The sequence below is a fragment of the Dipodomys spectabilis genome, unplaced genomic scaffold (genome assembly GCF_019054845.1).
Source record: "Dipodomys spectabilis isolate Male_0828 unplaced genomic scaffold, ASM1905484v1 ptg000072l, whole genome shotgun sequence".
Taxonomy (NCBI): domain Eukaryota; kingdom Metazoa; phylum Chordata; class Mammalia; order Rodentia; family Heteromyidae; genus Dipodomys; species Dipodomys spectabilis.
In genome coordinates, this window is record NW_024870749.1 from 1,100,606 (window position 1) to 1,106,224 (window position 5,619).

Here is a 5,619-nt window from a genome sequence, read left to right on the forward strand (position 1 = left end):
AAAAAGACTTAAAATAGTCATTGACAAAAAATTGCAAATGTGAGCAATCGACCAAACAATATAAGCTTTTCACAATATAAACAGAATTTTAGAGAAGTAAGATCAATAACATTTTTAGGAACAATAAGGTTTCCTAGTTACAAACAGTCAACCAAGGATATATGCCTGTATAAAGATTGCATCAATAACTACTTAAATTTACAGGATACTACATGCTTCAGCAGGACGTTTACCCAAATTACTACAATATAGAGATTATCATGGCATTTGCATAAGGATGATATGAAAATTTGTGAATTATTCCATATTTTTCATTCTTGAGATGCAAGAAATGAAAAACAGTTATTAAAAAATTGATTACAAAAATACAAGTCGTTATGTCGAAAAATGAATTTTACAACTTTGTGCGGGTGGAGGGGTAGCAGGGAGGATTGAGTGGGGGAGCAGGGGAAGGATGGGAATGGATGGGAAGGGTAAATACAGGAGGAGGCTACAATGCTTGATGAGAAATGTACTCATTATCTTGCCCATGTAATTGTAAACCCTCTGTACAGTATTTTCACAATAAAAAAATTAAAAAAGGCAAATGTAACAATATATGTAATTCATTGAACTGAAAGTTAGTTTGACATCAGTGCGTTAAATCCTCACCTTAGAATAGCCTTTACATAGCATAATCTTTACAAAACATTTTTTTTTAATTTTATTTTATTTTATTTGAGAACATACTGTACAGAGGGGTTACAATTACATGGGCAGGATAATGCATACATTTCTTACCAAGCATTGCAGCCTCCTCCTTTGTTTACCCTTCACCTCCCTTCCCAGCCTCCCCCCTCCCTCCCACCCAATCATACCCCCCCTCCCCCCCCACCGACATTGTAAAGCTGGTTTTGACATGACTTTTTGTACTTCTCATTGTTGCAACAGGTCCACCTGAATCCTTAAACGACTTGTTTGTCCCCATCTCCTCCACATGTTATACTGACATCAAATATAGTGAAAGCAGGGGTTACACTGTGGGGGAGGGACATACAAAGCAACAAAGAAATAATCTTATAAATGCGTTAGAAACACATGCATGAAAGAAACAAAAACATTAAAATACATATTTGAGGTTTCGTTTTCCTAACATCACATTCTCTGACTTTTTCCGCTTGACTCATACCTATACTAGATATTGCAAATAAGGGAAACCATGGGACCTATGTTTCTTTGGGCCTGGCTTACTTCACTTAATATAATTTTTTCCAAGCCTTTCCATTTCCTAACAAATGGGGAAATGTCATTCTTTCTGATGGAGGCATAGAATTCCATTGTGTATATATACCACATCTTCTTGATCCATTCATCTACTGAGGGGCATATGGGTTGGTTCCATGTCTTAGCTATGGTAAATAATGCTGCAATAAACATAGTTGTGCTGGTAGCTTTAGTGTGGCCTTGTTTGTGATCATTTGGGTAAATGCCCAAAAGTGGGATTGCTGGGTCATTGGGGAGCTCTATGTGGAGTCTTTTGAGGAACCTCCATACTGCTTTCCAAAGTGGTTGAACAAGTTTACATTCCCACCAACAATGAAGTAAGGTTCCTTTCTGTCCACATCCCCTCCAGCATCTGTTGTTGTTAGAGTTCTTGATTTTTGCTGTTCTAACTGGAGTGAGGTGATATCTCAATGTTGTTTTGATTTGCATTTCTTTTATGGCTAGGGATGTTGAACATTTCTTCATGTGTCTATTGGCCATCCTTCTTTCTTCTTCAGAGAAGCTTCTCTTTAAGTCTTTCGCCCACTTACTTATTGGGCAGTTGTTTCTTTGAGGATTTGTTGTTGGGTGGTTTAATTTTTTGAGTTCCAAGTATATTTTAGATATGAGACCCTTGTCCGTTGTATGGCTAGTAAAGATCTTCTCCCAGTCCGTGGGCTTTCTATTGATCTTGCTAGCTATGTCATTTGCCCTGCAGAAGCTCTGCAACCTTATACAATCCCATTTGTCCAGCCTTTCTTTGATTTGTTGTGTTTCCGGGTCTCTATTCAGAAAATTTCGGCCTGAGCCAAGGAGACCCAGGGTTTCTACTATTCCATCCTGTAATGTTTTCAGAGTGTCTGCTTTGACTTCAAGGTCTTTGATCCATTTGGAGTTGATTCTGGTGCAGGGTGATATATAAGGATCTAGCTTTAGTTTTCTACATGTAGTTAACCAGTTTTGCCAGCACCATTTACTGAAGAGGCTGTCTGTCTTCCATTCTATTGTTTTAGCTCCCTTATCGAAGATTAGATGGCTATAGGTCTGTAGGTTCATTTCTGGGTTTTCAATTCTATTCCATTGGTCCTGAGGTCTGTTCTTATGCCAATACCAAGCTGTTTTGATTACTATGGCTTTATAGTAGAGTTTGAAATTTGGTATTGATATTCCTCCAGCAGTGTTCTTTCCGTTGAGGAGCGTTTTTGCTATTCGGGGTCTTTTATTGTTCCATATGAATTTTTGGATTGCCTCTTCTATTTCCTTGAAGAATGAGGGTGGAATTTTGATAGGTATTGCATTGAATTTGTAGATAGCCTTGGGAAGTATTGCCATTTTCAGGATGTTAATCTTTCCAATCCAGGAGCATGGGAGGTTTTGCCATTTTTTAAGTTCTGTGTTGATTTCCTTTTTCAAGATTTTAAAGTTTTCATCATAGAGGTCCTTCACTTCTTTAGTTAAGTTAATTCCTAGATATTTTATTTTTTGTGGGGCTATTACAAATGGAGTTGCTTTCCTAATTTCAGCCACACTTTTCTCATTGTTGGCATACAGAAAAGCCATTGATTTTGGGGGGTTAATTTTATAACCTGCTACTTTGCCAAAGTTTTGAATCAGCTTGAGTAATTTGGGAGTGGAGTCTATGGGATTCTTTAAATACAAGATGACAAGATCATGTCATCTGCAAAGAGGGAGAGTTTTATTTCTTCTTTCCCTATTTGGATCCCCTTTATGTCTGCATCTTGTCTTATTGCTGTAGCTAGGCATTCTAATACTAGATTGAAGAGAAGTGGAGAGAGTGGGCATCCTTGTCTTGTTCCTGAGTTAAGAGGAAATGGCTTTAGTTTTTCACCATTGAGTATAATGCTGGCTGTAGGTTTGTCATATACAGCCTTTATTGTATTGAGGAATGTTCCATGGATTCCTAATTTTTCCAAAACCTTCATCATAAAGGGGTGTTGGATCTTGTCGAATGCTTTTTCTGCGTCTATTGAGATAACCATGTGGTTCTTATTCTTGCTCCTGTTGATGTGATGAATAATATTAATTGATTTGCGTATATTGAACCAGCTTTGCATCCCTGAAATGAATCCTGTTTGATCGTGGTGTATGATTTTTTGGATGAATTGTTGAAGTCGGTTGGCCAAAATTTTGTTGAGAAGTTTTGCATCAATGTTCATCAAAGAAATGGGTCTATAGTTCTCTTTCTTTGATGAGTCCCTGCCTGGTTTTGGGATGAGGGTTATGATGGCTTCATAGAATGTGTTCGGTAGTGAGCTTTCTCTTTCAATTTCATTGAAGAGTTGGAGGAGAATTGGTGTGAGCTCTGCTTTGAAGGCCTTGTAAAATTCCGCTGTAAAACCATCTGGTCCTGGACTTTTCTTAGCTGGGAGGTCTCTTATTGCTGTTTCTATTTCAATGCTTGATATGGGCCTGTTAAGATAGTTTACCTCATCTTGGTTTAGTTTTGGCATGTCAATATTTGCTAGGAAGAGGTCCATTTCTGTCAAGTTCTCAAACTTATTAGCATAAAGTTTTGAGAAGTATTCCCTTATAATGTTCTGAATCTTGGTTGTTTCCGTGGTGATGTTTCCATTCTCATCTCTGAGTTTATTAATTTGGGTGTGTTCTCTTCTTTTTCTGATAAGATTTGCTAAGGGTCTGTCAATTTTGTTAAGTTTTTCGAAGAACCAACTCTTTGTTTTGTTGATTCTTTCTATAGTTTTTTTGGATTCTAATTCATTTAATTCTGATTTAATTTTGATTATTTCTTTCCGTTTACAGGATTGGGGTTTATCTTGCTGCTCTTTTTCAAGGAGGTTTAGATGTGTCATTAAATTGTTAGTTTCAGATCTCTCCAATTTGTTGATGTAGGAGCTCAGAGCTATAAACTTGCCTCTGAGTACTGCCTTTGCTGTGTCCCAGAGGAGCTGGTATTTTGTGTGTTCATTTTTGTTGAATAGCATGAACATTTGAATTTCCTTTCTAATCTCTTCCATGACCCACTCATGATTCAGCAGTGTGTTGTTCAGCCTCCATGTGATACCGGACTTTCTTTGGTGGCTTTTGGTGTTGAGTTCTAACTTTATTCCCTTGTGGTCAGAGAGAATGCAAGGTATAACTTCAATGTTTCTGAATTTAGACAAGTTTGCTTTGTGGCCTAAAATGTGGTCTATTTTAGAAAACGTTCCATGTGCTGCTGAGAAAAACGTGTATTCTGATGCTGCTGGGTGAAATGTTCGGTAAATGTCTGTTAAGTCTAGTTGATCTATGCAGCTGTTTAGATCTGCGGTTTCTGTGTTGAGTTTTTGCCGAGTTGATCTATCTAGTGGGGAGAGTGGTGTGTTAAAATCCCCAACGATTAATGTCTTTGTATCTATATGGGATTTGAGGGAAAGTAGTGTTTCTTTGATAAATTTGGGTGCTCCATTGTTTGGCGAATAGATATTTAGAATTGTAATATCCTCCTGAAGGAGAGATCCTTTAATTAGTATGTAGCGACCTTCTTTATCTCTTTTCACGAATTTTAATTTGAAGTCTATTTTATCTGATATTAGGATTGCAACTCCCGCCTGTTTATGCGGTCCGTTTGCTTGGTAGATTTTGTTCCAGCCTTTAACATTGAAAATGTGTTTGTTTTTACGGGCAAGATGTGACTCCTGCAGGCAGCAGATAGAAGGGTCTTGTTTTTTAATCCAACTAGACAGTCTATGTCGCTTAATTGGAGAGTTCAGTCCGTTAACATTAAGAGATAGGACTGAGAGGTATTTGGGAGTTCCTGCCATGTTATCTACCTTCTTGGGGGATGCGAAAACTGGGTTCTTCCTATGGTTCTTGGATTCTCAGTTTGGGTGCAGTTTCTTGGCCTTTATTGCGGTCTTGTTGGTTTTCTATGTGTAGGACATCTTTAAGAATCTTTTGTAGGGCTGGTTTCGTGGAGATGTATTGTTTCAATTTTTCTTTGCTATGGAAGGTTTTTATTTGGCCTTCAGTTATGAAGGAGAGTTTAGCTGGGTACAGTATTCTTGGTTGATAGTTGTTTGTTTTTAGGGCATGGCATACATCATTCCAGGCTCTTCTTGCTTTGATTGTCTCTGCTGAGAAATCTGAGGTGATTCTAATTGGTTTCCCTTTATAAGTGATTACCCTTTTCTCTCTGACAGCTTTAAGGATCTTTTCCTTGGTCTGAGTTGATCCTGTATGGATTATAATGTGACGGTGGGATGTCCTATTCTGGTCTGGTCTATTTGGGGTTCTAAAGGCTTCTTGTATCTGGACAGGCCTATCTTTTTGCATGTTTGGGAAGTTCTCTGCTAGGATCCTGTTAAACAGATTTCCTAGACCATTAACTTCTGTTTCTAGGTGCTCCTCTACACCCAT

General features: G+C 38.0%; 1 pseudogene; it reads left to right on the forward strand.

Annotated features, from left to right (window-relative positions):
• The first annotated feature begins 212 nt into the window (after positions 1 to 212).
• On the forward strand, positions 213 to 312 carry LOC122109998 (annotated as a pseudogene).
• Positions 313 to 5,619: the final 5,307 nt, after the last annotated feature.